This window comes from Marmota flaviventris, chromosome 5 (assembly GCF_047511675.1).
Source record: "Marmota flaviventris isolate mMarFla1 chromosome 5, mMarFla1.hap1, whole genome shotgun sequence".
Taxonomy (NCBI): Eukaryota; Metazoa; Chordata; class Mammalia; order Rodentia; family Sciuridae; genus Marmota; species Marmota flaviventris.
The window spans coordinates 105,281,124-105,294,461 of NC_092502.1; the positions used below are offsets into that span (position 1 = coordinate 105,281,124).

Here is a 13,338-nt window from a genome sequence, read left to right on the forward strand (position 1 = left end):
ACCTGGAGTCAACTTTCACTCCTCTGTGTCTCATTGATGGGTGGGCATGATTCTCTGTTGCCTGATTAATGTATTTGTGATTTATTTCCCTTCCAAAGCATGCTTGTGCTCTTCAGGGTTTCTTCTCTTGAGGAGTTATCAGCACAACTGTTAGGGCCTCAGCTTGAGGATAATTGATGTTGATATTTCTAACAGATCTTCCCTGATCTGAGAAATTAGCAGAAATCAAGAGGTTACCAATTTAGAAGAAAGGAGGTGATTGATGGAGTAGGGCTTTTGTCAGGGATGAGAGGAGTTTCAGAGTTAGAAAGAGATTCATTAAGGGGAGTCAGGGAGGTACATGATATATAGGGATATGAGTACTTTGTAGGTGGGTGGAAAGAAATTGGGGTAATTATTTTATGGCTTCTGGTTTCCAAGAAAAATAGGATATACAGTTTGCTGAGAAGGAGACAGAGCAAATTATCCATTTACTCATTATTATATACAATATAAATGTTGATCATAACCAAGTTTCTACCACAGAATGACAGATTTACCATTTAAAGACATTGTTATAGTTTGGATGTGAGGTGTCTCCCAAAAGCTCACCTGTGAGACAATGCAAGAAGGTTCAGAGGAGAAATGATTGGGTTATGAGAGTCTTAACCCAATCAGTGATTAATCCCCTGATAGGGATTAACTGAGTGGTAACTGAAGTGCTAGGGTGTGGCAGGAGGAGTGGGAATTAAGGTGTGGCTTTGGGGTATATATTTGTATCTGGCAAGTGGAGATCTTCTCTCTGCTCTCTGATCATCATGTGAGCTGCTTCCCTCTGCCACACTCTTCTGCCATGATGTTCAGCCTCACCTGGAGTCCTGAGGAATGAAGTTGGCCTTCTATAGACTAAGACCTCTGAAACCATGAGCCCTCAAATAAACTTTTCCTCCTCTATAATTGTTCTGGTCAGGTCATTTAATCACAGCAGCAAAAAAGCTGACTAAAGCAGACATGAAATACTAGACAGAAATTTGGAGGTATAGGTGATGAATTATCAAGGCTTAGAGACAAAGTAATTGAGTATTTTTGAAGGATGTATAATATTTCAAAATGTAAAGGTTGCGGAAAATTTCTTTAAGGTGTGGGAAACAGTGTGAATTAAAGCCACAGAGGAAAGAGGATGCTGTTGGAAATAACTTGAGCGCTGGTTGAGCCCATAGGGTGTAAAATGGTGGAGGGTTTCATGGATGAGGGAAGTGAGGGTGGACAGAGACATAGGGGACATTGTCCAGCAGAGGATTCCCAAAGCCCTCTGGTCTGTGTGGTGTTTCCCCTTGTCTGTAATAAAATGGCATGGGGTTAGGGTGGGAAGCAAAGCTAGATACATCCAATTTTAAGCTATTTTAATTCCAAGTTTAGCAAACCTACATTTTTTTTTTGAGAGAGAGAGAGAGAGAGAGAGAGAGAGAGAGAGAGAGAGAGAATTTTTAATATTTATTTTTTAGTTTTTGGTGAACACAACATCTTTATTTTATTTTTATGTGGTGCTGAGGATCAAACCCAGTGCCCCGCGCATGCACGTTACCGCTTGAGCCACATGCCCAGCCCAAACAAGCCTACATTTTAAAAGTCAAGTTTACTGAAATATAATTTATATTTAATAAAATCCGTCCTTTTGAAGTGCATACTCCCTACATTTTCAGTGTTAAATGTCCTTTTGGATGAAATGCCAGTGAAATTAGGAGATATTTTCCTAATGTTTCTACTAACAACAAAAAAATTCTTGGCATCTCTGTTTTGTGATGCCAAAATCTGGAGGGAAAATTTGTTGATCCAGCCGGGTGTGGTGGCTAAGCAACTCACTGAGACCCTGTCTCTAAATAAAATACAAAATAGGGCTGGGGATGTGGCTCAGTAGCTGAGTGCCCCTGAGTTCAGTCCCTGGTACTGCCCCCTCCAAATGTGTAAATCCAGACATTTAAAAATCAGGAGATTAGACTTCATGCAGACTTAGAAAACAAGGAGTCTGGATGACTGGAAGGATGATTTATGTTAAAGAAATGAAATTCAGGAGGGGACACGTTGAGTGAGGAGAGACCCGAAGTTTTGAATTTCTGAGGGACCCGCATGTCTAGATTTCCATCTTGATGTGGTTTTGAGCATAGGGCAGGCCTGCCCTGGAAGCAGGAATCCTGGTTTCCAGTCACGGTTCTGCCACTCATTAGCTGGGTGTCCTCCAGCAAGGCTCATGGTTTTGCAGGGCCTCAGCCTCAGACAGGCAGATATCTAAGATTCTCTTTCTGGCTGAAATATTTCAAGTCTGTATTTGACTTTGTTTGATCATATCTAATATCCTATATTTGAGCACACGGAAAATCAAGCAAATAAGCCCTGGCCTAAATTGGTTTTGACTTTATTTGAACTGCAGGCTTGTGCCACAGTCCTGAAAAAGAAAGAATAAATCTCAAATCACCTCAATTCGTAAGTTTGGGTTTTCAAATGCTAAATAATCTTGTGAATCATTTTAGGCATTTGGAACTTGAAGAAAATCTTTAAACTTATAGTATTCTATATAATTTCTTATATTTAAGATATATCTTATTTATATAAATATAATTATTTGTTATAAATTAGATATATACAAATTATATATATTATACATGTAATATATTATGTATGTACATAGATTTTATATATATGTGTGTATATATGTGTGTGTATATGTGTATATATATACACACATATATATAAAATCTACATACATATATAATTTATTGCATATATAATATAATACATATATGTAAGTTGCTTCTACATACAATGTAATTTATTTCCTTTTGTATTCCCATCTCCCAATTTTTGCTGATTGTCATGTAGGTGAACTCACTTCTTAAGGACTGAAAACCTCTGTAAAGATAAAACTAGGGAGTATTTCTAGCCTGGAAAATTTTATACTAGAAAATGCTTTTATGGCCCTGAGGTCTTAAAGCCACACTTCTGATGGAATGAAGTCCTATGTCTCCACAGCGGTTTTGGGTGTTCAGGCCCTTCTTGTCATATTCTGTGGCCTTTCTCAACTTATAGTCTCTACACGAAGATTCTGAAGAGTTGGTGTTTGTGGGTTTAGGGGGAGTTTGCTGTGGTTCTTGCTGTGTAGCTTCCTACTTAGTTCATCAACTATCTCATTTGGGGACTGATCACAGAATGTCAGGGACAGTCAGAGGGTTGATTGACTTTTTTGCCAACTGATCACTCAGGTCAGTCAGTGTGTGTCATGTTCAGCACCTGGTTCCAGCACCTGGAATTGTCTTTTTCCTTCCTTGGATGAACTGTCATTTATAAGCAGTAGCCCAGAGAGTTGTCTACAGAAGTTAAAACAAATTTAAACTTGTTTGTATTCTTTCTGGAAGAGGCCCACTCCAACCAGGTTTGGAGCGGTTTTGACCTCTGTACTCCATGAGAGCCAGACTCTTAACTGCCACTTCCCAACACTGAACCCAGAATCCTGCAACCCCTCTGCTTCAGTATGTTCTTGACATTGAGTTTCTGGTCCACTGGAACATTTATCTTTCAAGGCTGCTTACATATTTTGAGTTTTCTATTTTTAATGTTTTCTTCTGTCCTTGTGATGAAATTACACAGTACATCAGCAAGATTAGAAGTGTTTGCTGCTATTTACTCTCACACTCACTACAATTTAACTTCTACATTCCATTAAAATTTTCTTTTTATCATGGTCTGAACCAAATTCATGCATATAAGTCGAGTGGATATATTTCTATTCTCCTATAATTTTGCTTATCGGAAACATTGAACATAATTGATGGATCATTTCCTATTTCTTGAAATATTTCTTGTTACTATCTTAAGATTTTTCTTCACTGTGCCTGACTAATTCTTCTCCTTGACTCCTTATGGCAGCTCTGTCTGGATGTGCAGCAGGAAGTGTGTGTGTGTGTGTGTGTGTGTGTGTATGTTGCTGGGGATCAAACTCAGGCTTGGAGCATGCTATGTGAGTGATCTACCACTGAGCTTTGTCCCCAGCCCTGTAGAAGGAATCTTGAAACTTGTGACTTCTCTTTACTTTCTATTCCATTTTAAAATAATTTGGTAGTTCAGATCCAGATTTTTAATATAGTATTTAAAATTTCCCTTTTGGATGAATGTTTTAACATTTGCATTAAACTTCTCAACAACACAACAACAATTTTATTGACTTTAAGTTTTAGTGATTTATTGTGCGCTATTGATTCTTCTGAAACAACATCTCAATTCTTGAGTTCTTTATTCTAATTCATTAGCATCTTTCTTCAAGTGATTTTTTTTTTTTTGAGACTGCTACTTGGGTATTATGTTTCTGAGTCCTTGTGTGCTTTACTTTATATTTGTTTTGCTCTTATAAACAACACATTTTTTTAGATAGATATTTAGAAACCTCTTTTCCACACTGTTGGTCCACTGTTTTCTGGCATTGAGGTAAGGAAAATCTTTCACTGTAATTACCTTTTTTGTGCAAGCATCTTATCTCTCTATACAGTCTCTGAGTAGTTGCTTTTTTCCCCTGTATTTGAACTTCAGAAACGTTGCTCAAGGTATGTTTATGTAGCTCTGGTCTATAAATCTTGCCTATGTATTATTGAGTCATTTCAATGGAAAGATTCAAGATTTTCTTCTTAAGTTAAGCAGAAGATATTTCCCTCATTTTTTATTATTATTTCTCTACTGTATGTTTGATTCTTTTTCTGAGATTCACCTTATCATAGATATTCCACAGAGATTCCATGAATCATATATGTGATTCATTTAATCATAGATACTCCATGTGAACTATGTTTTTTCCTTTTTTTATCTCAAACTTTTTTCCTGTCTGGAGGGGAAATCTTGAAATTATTCTCTAACTTATAGACTTGGTTTTATTTGGCACCTAATCTCCCACTCGCTGGAAAAGTCCCAGTAATTGTTTCCTCAAACTCCCTTTTCTTGTAGTTCTAGTGTCAGAAAGCAAATACCTCTGAGAGGCACAGATAACTCATTCAGACTTCAGTTAGGGAGAGTTTTCCACAGCCTCTTTTTCAGGGACTGCAGAGAAGATGGGGTACCAGGATGCACAGGGAAACACTGGGACCAGCTTTACCTGCTTCACACTTTGCTAAGGTCTGTCTCTGGCTGGAGCTCTCAAAGGCTCAGCATAGGCCCCCAATGGGAGATAATAGTGCCAAGAGCTTTCAGATGGCAAGTGGGAATCACATCACGGTTAGAAGAGCGATGTTATTTGTTTTTTTCTCTTTTTACTTTACACTTATTGAGCAAGGGAAGGGGAGAGAGAGCATAGGAGGAGGAGGAGGAGGGGGAGGAGGAGGAGGAGGGGGGGGAGGAGGAGGAGGAGGAGGAGGAGGAGGAGGAGGAGGAGGAGGAGGAGGAGGAGGAGGAGGAGGGAGAAATGGAGATAGAGCATGAGCCTGGGTTGCATGTTGAGATAGGTTGCATGTAGAGAAGGAAATTGGGGGAAAATATAAACTCTTAATGAGCATTCATTCAGTTATTTGCTGTGTGCTGTACATTGATAAATTCTTTTCATGTTCTCCAATGAATTCTTTGGTAATTTCTTTGTAACTGTAAGTAGAAATTGATATAATCGTGTGTGTGTGTGTGGTGCTGGAGATTGAACCCAGCGCCTTGTGCATGTGAGGCAAGCACTCTACCCACTGAGCTATATCCCCAGCCCTTGATATGATTTTATTCCTTAGGCCAATATCCAGGATGGTAAGATGGCTCTATCCATTCATTCATCCCTTGTTTTTCACTATTCAACAAAGATTTCAGAGTGCTAACTCTGTGTCCGGTACTGAGGTAGGCTCCAGGGGTATAGCAGAGAGGAAATCAGTTAAGCTTCCACCCTCAAGGTGCTTGTGATCTTGCACAACAAGAAGGCTCTGCTTAGGTGTAATACATGAAGATAAACCCAGGGAGGGCGAAAGATTCCTGCTGTGCCATTGATCTCTCTTCCCTGGGAATTAGTCCAGATCATTGCTTCTTTTACCTGTTCCCATGACAAGACACTATTCACTTCCATTTTCCCAGCTTGCCTGTGATTCCTTTGAGTATATCAGCCTCTGATATTTGTTTCCAAACCTTTGAAAATTAATTTGGGATATACTTTCCAGCTATTTCAGCATTGATCTCCCGATGCAGTTCTCAAATTTATCCTCTGGTTTCTAAACTCTGGGGTTACTTTAAGAGACCAGTCCTGCTCTCAATGTACCAACAAGTCCTTGAAACCATCCTGATTCCCACATGACCATTCTATGGGAAAATCTGATGGGATCTACTCTTTGCCAGAGTAGTTATGTGTTTTTTCTCTTTTTACTTTGCACTTATTGAGCAAGGGAAGGGGAGAGAGAGCATAGGAGGAGGAGGAGGAGGAGATCCAGTGCCAGGTTTAATCTATCAGCACTTCTACATTTGGATGAGAATGGATGAACTCGTGAATGCAGACTCCAGAAGGCAGAGCTACACACACACACACACACACACACACACACACACACACACACACGATTCTGCTGCTCTGTCCGCCATCCCCATTTCCCCAGAGCACTTCCACTGTCACCAAGGACAACCCCACACAGTACAGTCTGCTCTCTGGATGATTGAAACCATTAATATTTTACCCAACTCCAGCTGCTGCCTTTCATTAACTATCACTATGTTAATGATGTCCCTGAGGAAAAGGGAAAAAATATAATTCCCCCACCAATGCCAACTCTGTGGAGACAGATCATATTTCATAAATAAATCAGGTGTGGGTGTTTTGCCTTGAATTCCTTTGAATTCTTACTTTGCAGAGTTCAAGGAGGTGATAATGGGATTGAATAAAGCTGGAAAAGTGTTCAAACTATTAGTGTCAGTGGGCTCCTGCTGCGGCTGCCATTTAGTTTGGCTATTCTTTCAGCTAGGGGAGGGGGTCACCCTTACTGGAATGCATTCTCTGTAGAGGCAGAGACTTCCTTAAAATGTGGCACTGAGGTCTAGTCAGTCCCCTAAAACAAGACTGATGCTTTGCTCAAATCACTGCACTTCTTACCTAAGGTGGCAGATTTTTCTCCATTTGATCTGATCTTGTTGACTCAAGGAGGACTGGGTTGATATTCATGAACAGTACCTGAGCACTGTAAGTACTCAATAAAAGTAAGTCATCCCCCCACATAAAGGAATGTTCTGCAGCGTTTTCTGGGCTGTGTTTGTGAACGGCTTGTATGGGATTTGTTTTGTCTCTTGCAGACATTGTGGGTTGGAACAGAGGGTTTTACTAACACATCTGAGCAACTCTTTGATTGTTCCCACTCTCTTCAGAAGAAGAAGCAGAGAGGTGTAGGGTAGATGCCCAAATGGGAGGGTCCACATAGAGACAGGCAGGAGCTTGACACTAAGTGCACAGAAAGTGTTACCAGGCGTTGGTTCTGCTCTGTAGTTATTATTGGTCCTAAATTTGTTCAGGAAGTCTGACAGTTTTATTAGGTAGTCAGAGAGAAGTATGCATTCAATGAATATTTGAGTAAAAAGCATTGTCCTAGATGCTGAAAATTTCTTCCTTGTTTAGTTCAGTCCTAACTTCATGACCGTTTTCACAAAAATTGAATAAAAGAGAAAATGAGAAGAAAATCATCACTTCTGTTCACTGGTCAGGTCTTGGGGAGATTTTTCCTTCCTAAATTTCCTGTATGAGGGGGAATCTTGGGTGTTCCCTGTATGTTTTCCCCCCAACCCCACCTATTTTTGTGGTGCTGAGGATTGATCCCCCTTTTTTAAAAAATATTTTTTAATTGTAGAGGGACATAGTATCTTTCTTTATTTTTTTATGTGGTGCTGAGGATAGAACCCAGTACCTCACACATGCGAGGCAAGTGCTCTACCACTGAGCTACAGCCCCAGCCCCCTTGATCCCCCTTTTTTAAGGCATGCACACATCTTTGTTTTAAAATATATATTTTTAGTTGTTGATGAACCTTTATTAATTAATTTATTTATGTGTAGTGCTGAAAATCGAACCCAGTGCCTCACACATGCTAGGCAGGTGCCCTACCACTCAGCCACAACCTACCCTCCCTCCTTTTTATTGTAGTAAAATGTATGTAATATTTATCATGTGAACCATTTTTAAGTGTATAATTCAGTGGTATCAAATATATCACAGTGTTGTGCTTCATCACCATTATCTCCACTCAAAACTTTTATCATCTCAACAAAACCTCTGTGCACTTTAAAAAATGACTCCCTGCCTGTCTTCCCCATCCTCTAACCGCTATTGTACTTTGTCTTTATAGATTTGCTTATTCCATATACTTCATGCAAGAAGAATTATACAATATTTGTCTATACATACACATTCCTATGGGTGTGTGTGTGTGTGTGTGTGTGTGTGGTGTGTATTATAGTTGGTTTTCACTCATTTGTGTATAGACACTTGTTTCCATCTGTTGGCTATTGTGAATAATACTGCTAAGAATCCATGTCCTTCTTTATATTCTTGCTACAGTAGCCTTGTTGGAGTGCTTTCTTCCCTAAATGCATTGAGACAGGCTGGGACCCTTTGTTTTTTAGGAGGCTCCCCCCTCTTCTCATCTTGAGGAAGATCTCAGAGTAGGTCACTCTACACTGATACTGAGGACCTTAGGGGAAAGAGTCTCTTTTCTTTGTTGATGTTTTCCCACAGATTTTATTTTATTACTTTTCCTTTTCTCCTTTCATCAGGAGAGATCTTGAAGACTGGGGGAATAGAAACAGGGAAACAAGAAAGCTAGTCAAATAGTTTTGGACTCAGGAGACCAGCCAAAGAAAGACCTTCTGGAATCTGATTCAGTCTACTCATCCAGGTTTCCTTCGAGAAGTTTGGAACCAAAGCTCTGGTAATACTGCTTGGACTTTATCTTATCATTCCTTTCTCTCACAGGGACCTGGTTGGGGCCCTATAGGCCTCAGTAGGCAAATTCTAAAGAACCTAATCTATTTCTTTCTTACACACACACAAGTATCCCTCTATGGACTGAGCTGGGAATATCCTCAGGAAAAAAAGTGCTACACAAGGATTACATTGGGAGAGACTTCTCATGGTGACATTTCAAGCCATACCTGGAGCTGGATGGCTGTTGGGCAAAGCCCAACATAGAGCTGGTCACATCTGGGTTTTGAGAGATGATAAGATTTCTAGGTGTGGGTTATTAATGATTTCGTGCAGTTGCATTTCCTTGTAGGTAAAATCATAGAGATCAAAGCTCTTATGCTAGCAGAAAATAAGATAGGTGGTATCTGGGATCTGGTTTTGGCAAGGACAGGGATCTATTTGAGAACCAGAGTAGATGTATCTAGATCTGCACTCTACAGGTCAAGCACACTTCCTTGGGACAAGACCATGGAAAATGGTAGAGGGTTTTTAGGACTGTCTCTGATTAGTGGGATATAATGCTGCTATTCATTTCTAGAACTACCACTCAGTCTGAATCTATACTGAGCTTGGTGCCAGGGAATTGACCCAGTTGACTTTTTTTTTTCTTTGTCCTGTTTTTCAGCAATTTTCCTTAAGGTCAGTTACTCTAGATAAAATAACTGTTTCTTCAAAATAAAAATGCAGAGTACAGGGCTGGGGATGTAGCTCAGTGATAGAGCACTTGCCTAGCATGTATGAAGTCCTGAGTTACATCTCTAATACTGAAAAATTTAAAAAAAGCACAGTACCGAAAATATCTGTGTTCATATTATCTCTATAATACATTGAAAAGGCTGATAACACAAAATCTGGTACCTGATGGCTTGAATCCTAGCTTCATTATTATTTAGGTAGATGACCTTGGCCAAGTTATATAAAACCCTTCAGAGCTTAATTTTCCTCGTCTATAAAACTGAGATATAAATAATGACCTTTAGGATTTTTTGGAAAATAAAACATTTATGTCAAGGATACTTTACTGATGGTTTATGCTTCTTTCCCTCAATAGCTTCTCAAGGACAAGGACAACATCTATACAATGCCTGGAACATAATAGAAGTAAAATAGACATTTGTTGCATGACAGAATACTTTTAAGTGGCTCAATGTTCTTCAAAGTTAGAGGAATAAAACACGTAATTAGGAAGTGCAGGGGTTGGAGTTAAGCCCTGACTCAGGATAAGGTGTGCGTCAGTCCCTGAGGGACAAGTTTGGAATGTACCAACCACCACAATCATGCCTTTGTGTTCTGCTTTGTTTGGAGAAATAGAAAAGCAGAAAAGCACAGGAAATGAAATTGTGGGAGATTCTTGTTATGAGTGGCTGTGTGCAGGGCTTACTAAAGAACGTGTTATGTTTCTAGGCAGAGTCTAACAATTTAAAAAATAAAGTTCTAGAGGGAAATGGAAATGACACTGGAGACTTTGAATAAATGAGATGGGCATATAGGAAACAAGGGTCCTCAGGAATGGAGGCATCACTCTTATACATTTTTACTGGACTGGTTAGGATGGCTCCCTCAGGGAGCACACGGTCTACATGAAGAATGGATCTTTCCACCCCTGGGAATCGTAGTGTCACAAAATTTGTCAGCAATGTCTCCCAAGGGAGCTTTTTGATTGCACCTGCTGGACTCCAGACAGTAAGCATGGATTAACTGATATTCCAGAGAATGATTCTCTCTGACTCATCACCCACACCCCCACATTTTATTTATCCACACTCTTCCTCTAGGAAACATTAATTCTCTGTTCTAGAACATGGTGACAGTAATGTGGGTCTAGACTCTAGACAGTAGCATACAAATGGTTACTGGAGAACATTATTCTGGGAAAAGTATCCTTGGGTTTTAAACTGTGTACTGGTTCGTGAATTGCCTTCTTTGCGAAATTCCATGAATAACAGGCTGAATCTGGACATTATTTGGGAAATTCGGAAAAATTAGATTCAAGAAAGGCTGAGGTTTAGAGTAACCTGGCTTGGGCAGAGCAAAATGAACTACATTTGGGAAGATACCTTGGGTTGTAACTTCTAAAGAAAGGACCAGGCATCTGATGGTCATTTGGGCATAAAGTGGGCTGAATTAGAAGAAAATGGGTGAAGAGATATTTCTTTGGTAAGTTTAATTTTTAAACACCTTTGAGAGATAATTTATATACTATGTATCTTAGAGTGTTTTTGCTACAATTAAAAAATAACTTGAGACTGAGTAATTTATAAACAATAGAAATTTATTTCTTACTATTTTGGAGGTGGAGTAGTCTAAGATCAAGGCACCAGCAAGCTCAGTGTCTGATGAGAAGAGCCTTGGTTTCTGTTTCCAAGATGGCCGCTTACTGTTGTGTCCTCTGGAGGGGATGATTGCTATGTCCTAATGTGGCAGAAAGGTCTAAGTGGAAGTGAGCCTAGCTAGTTCCCTCCACCCTTTTGTAAGGGCACTATTCCCATTCATGAGGATGGGGCCCTTGTGACTTAGTCATCTCCTAAAAGCCTCACTGAATTCTGTTGCATTGTCAAATAAGTTTCAACACACGAATTTTGGGGGACACATTCAGGCCGACTGTAGCACTATGCAATTCACATTTGAAGTGCAAAATTCAATGGTTTTTAGAATAATCACAGATCTACGCAACCATCACCATGATCAATTTTTATCATCCCCAAAGAAATATTTTATCACCTCCAAAAAAAACTTGTACCCATTAGCAGTCACTCCCCATTCCTGCTCCCCAGCCTTAGTCAACAACTTATCTACTTTCAGGGTCTACAGATTTGCCTGTTCTGAATATTTCATATATAAATGGAATCATATAATATGTGGTTCTTTTTTTCTGGTTTCTTTCACTTAGTATAATGATTTTAAAGTTAATCCACGTCCTCTCGTGTATTGATACTTTATTACTTTTATTGCTGAATAATATTCCATTATGTGGCTATACCATGTATAATTTATTCTTCAGTTAAGAAACACTTGTGTTGTTTCCATTTTGGATACTATAAAAAGTGCTGCTGTGAATACTCTTACGAGTTTTTGTGGATGTAGAATTAGAGTGGAAGTTCTGGGTCATATGTGTATCTAACTTTCTGGAGGAATTGCTAGTTTTCCAAAGTGGCTGAACCCTTTTATAATCCCACCAGCAATGTATGAGGTTTCCAATTTCTCCATATCTTTGTCAAAACTTTTTATTGTTTGTCTTTTTTTTTTTCTTAAACTATAGCTATCCTAGTGAGTGTGAGTGATATCCCATGTGGCTTTGGTTTGTGTTTTCTCAATGACTAGTGATGTTGAACATCTTTTATATGCTTATTGGTTGTGTATCTTTTTTTGAGAAACATCTATTAAAATTCTTTTTTCATTTAAAAATTAGATCATTTGTCTTGTTTATTCATTTTGTGTTTGTGGTACTGGAGATTGAACCCAGGGCCTCACACATGCTAGGCAAGTGCTCGACCACTGAGCCACAACCACCGCCCAGTAGAATCCATTTTGACATAATTATACACGCATGGAATATACTTTTTTCGAATTCAGGGTCCAGTACCTCTCCTTCCCTTTCTCCTTCCCTCTTCCCACTTCCAGCTTCCTATTGATCTTTCTGCTATTTATCCATGATTATTTTTTTTAAAATAATTCTGTGTGGATTTATATGATGGTGAGGTTCACTGTGGTATATTTGATTATTTGTCTTTTATTGTCAAGTGGGAAGATATATATATATTTTTAATTCTACCTAAAGGCCAGCTATTACTGCTATTTTGCTCATAGTTTTCTATGGAGAAGTCTGCTGTTAGGTAAATTGAAGCTCTTTTATATGTTATTTCGTTTGTCTTGCTATTTCCAGTATCTTCTCTTTGTCTTTTATTTTTGACAGTTTGATTATACTATGTCTTGGGGTAGTCTTATTTACATTGAGTTTAACTGGAGACATTCCATTTCATATACATAATTAGCAAGTACTTTTGTGTCATTTGGGTTCCTGGGTAGTATCTTTGTAGCATCAAAGTTTTTATTTGTTTATGTTTTTAGTGTCATATTTTAAAAAATCACCTAATCTATAACCACAAAAATATTACTCTGTTTTCTTCTAAGAAGAAGTTCTTACAATTAGTTCTTACAATTAGGTCTACACATTAGTTTTCTATTCTGCCATAAAAATTACCAAAAACGTAGTGACAAAACCAAAACAAGTTACAGTTCTGAAAATCAGAAGTCTGAAATGGGTCTCACTGTGCTAAGAACAAAGTGTTGGCAGGCTGGTTTTCCTTCTGGAGGCTGTGTGGAGGATGTTTCCTTACCTTTCCAGCTTCTAGAAGCTATCCACTTTTTTTTTTTTTTTTGGCTCATGGTCTCCTTCTTCCATCTTTAAAGCCAGCAAC

General features: G+C 38.8%; 1 pseudogene; it reads left to right on the forward strand.

Moving 5' to 3' along the window:
• LOC114086397 (ATP-dependent DNA helicase Q1-like) overlaps window positions 1-13,338 on the forward strand; it is a 161,733-nt pseudogene that overhangs the window by 272 nt on the left and 148,123 nt on the right.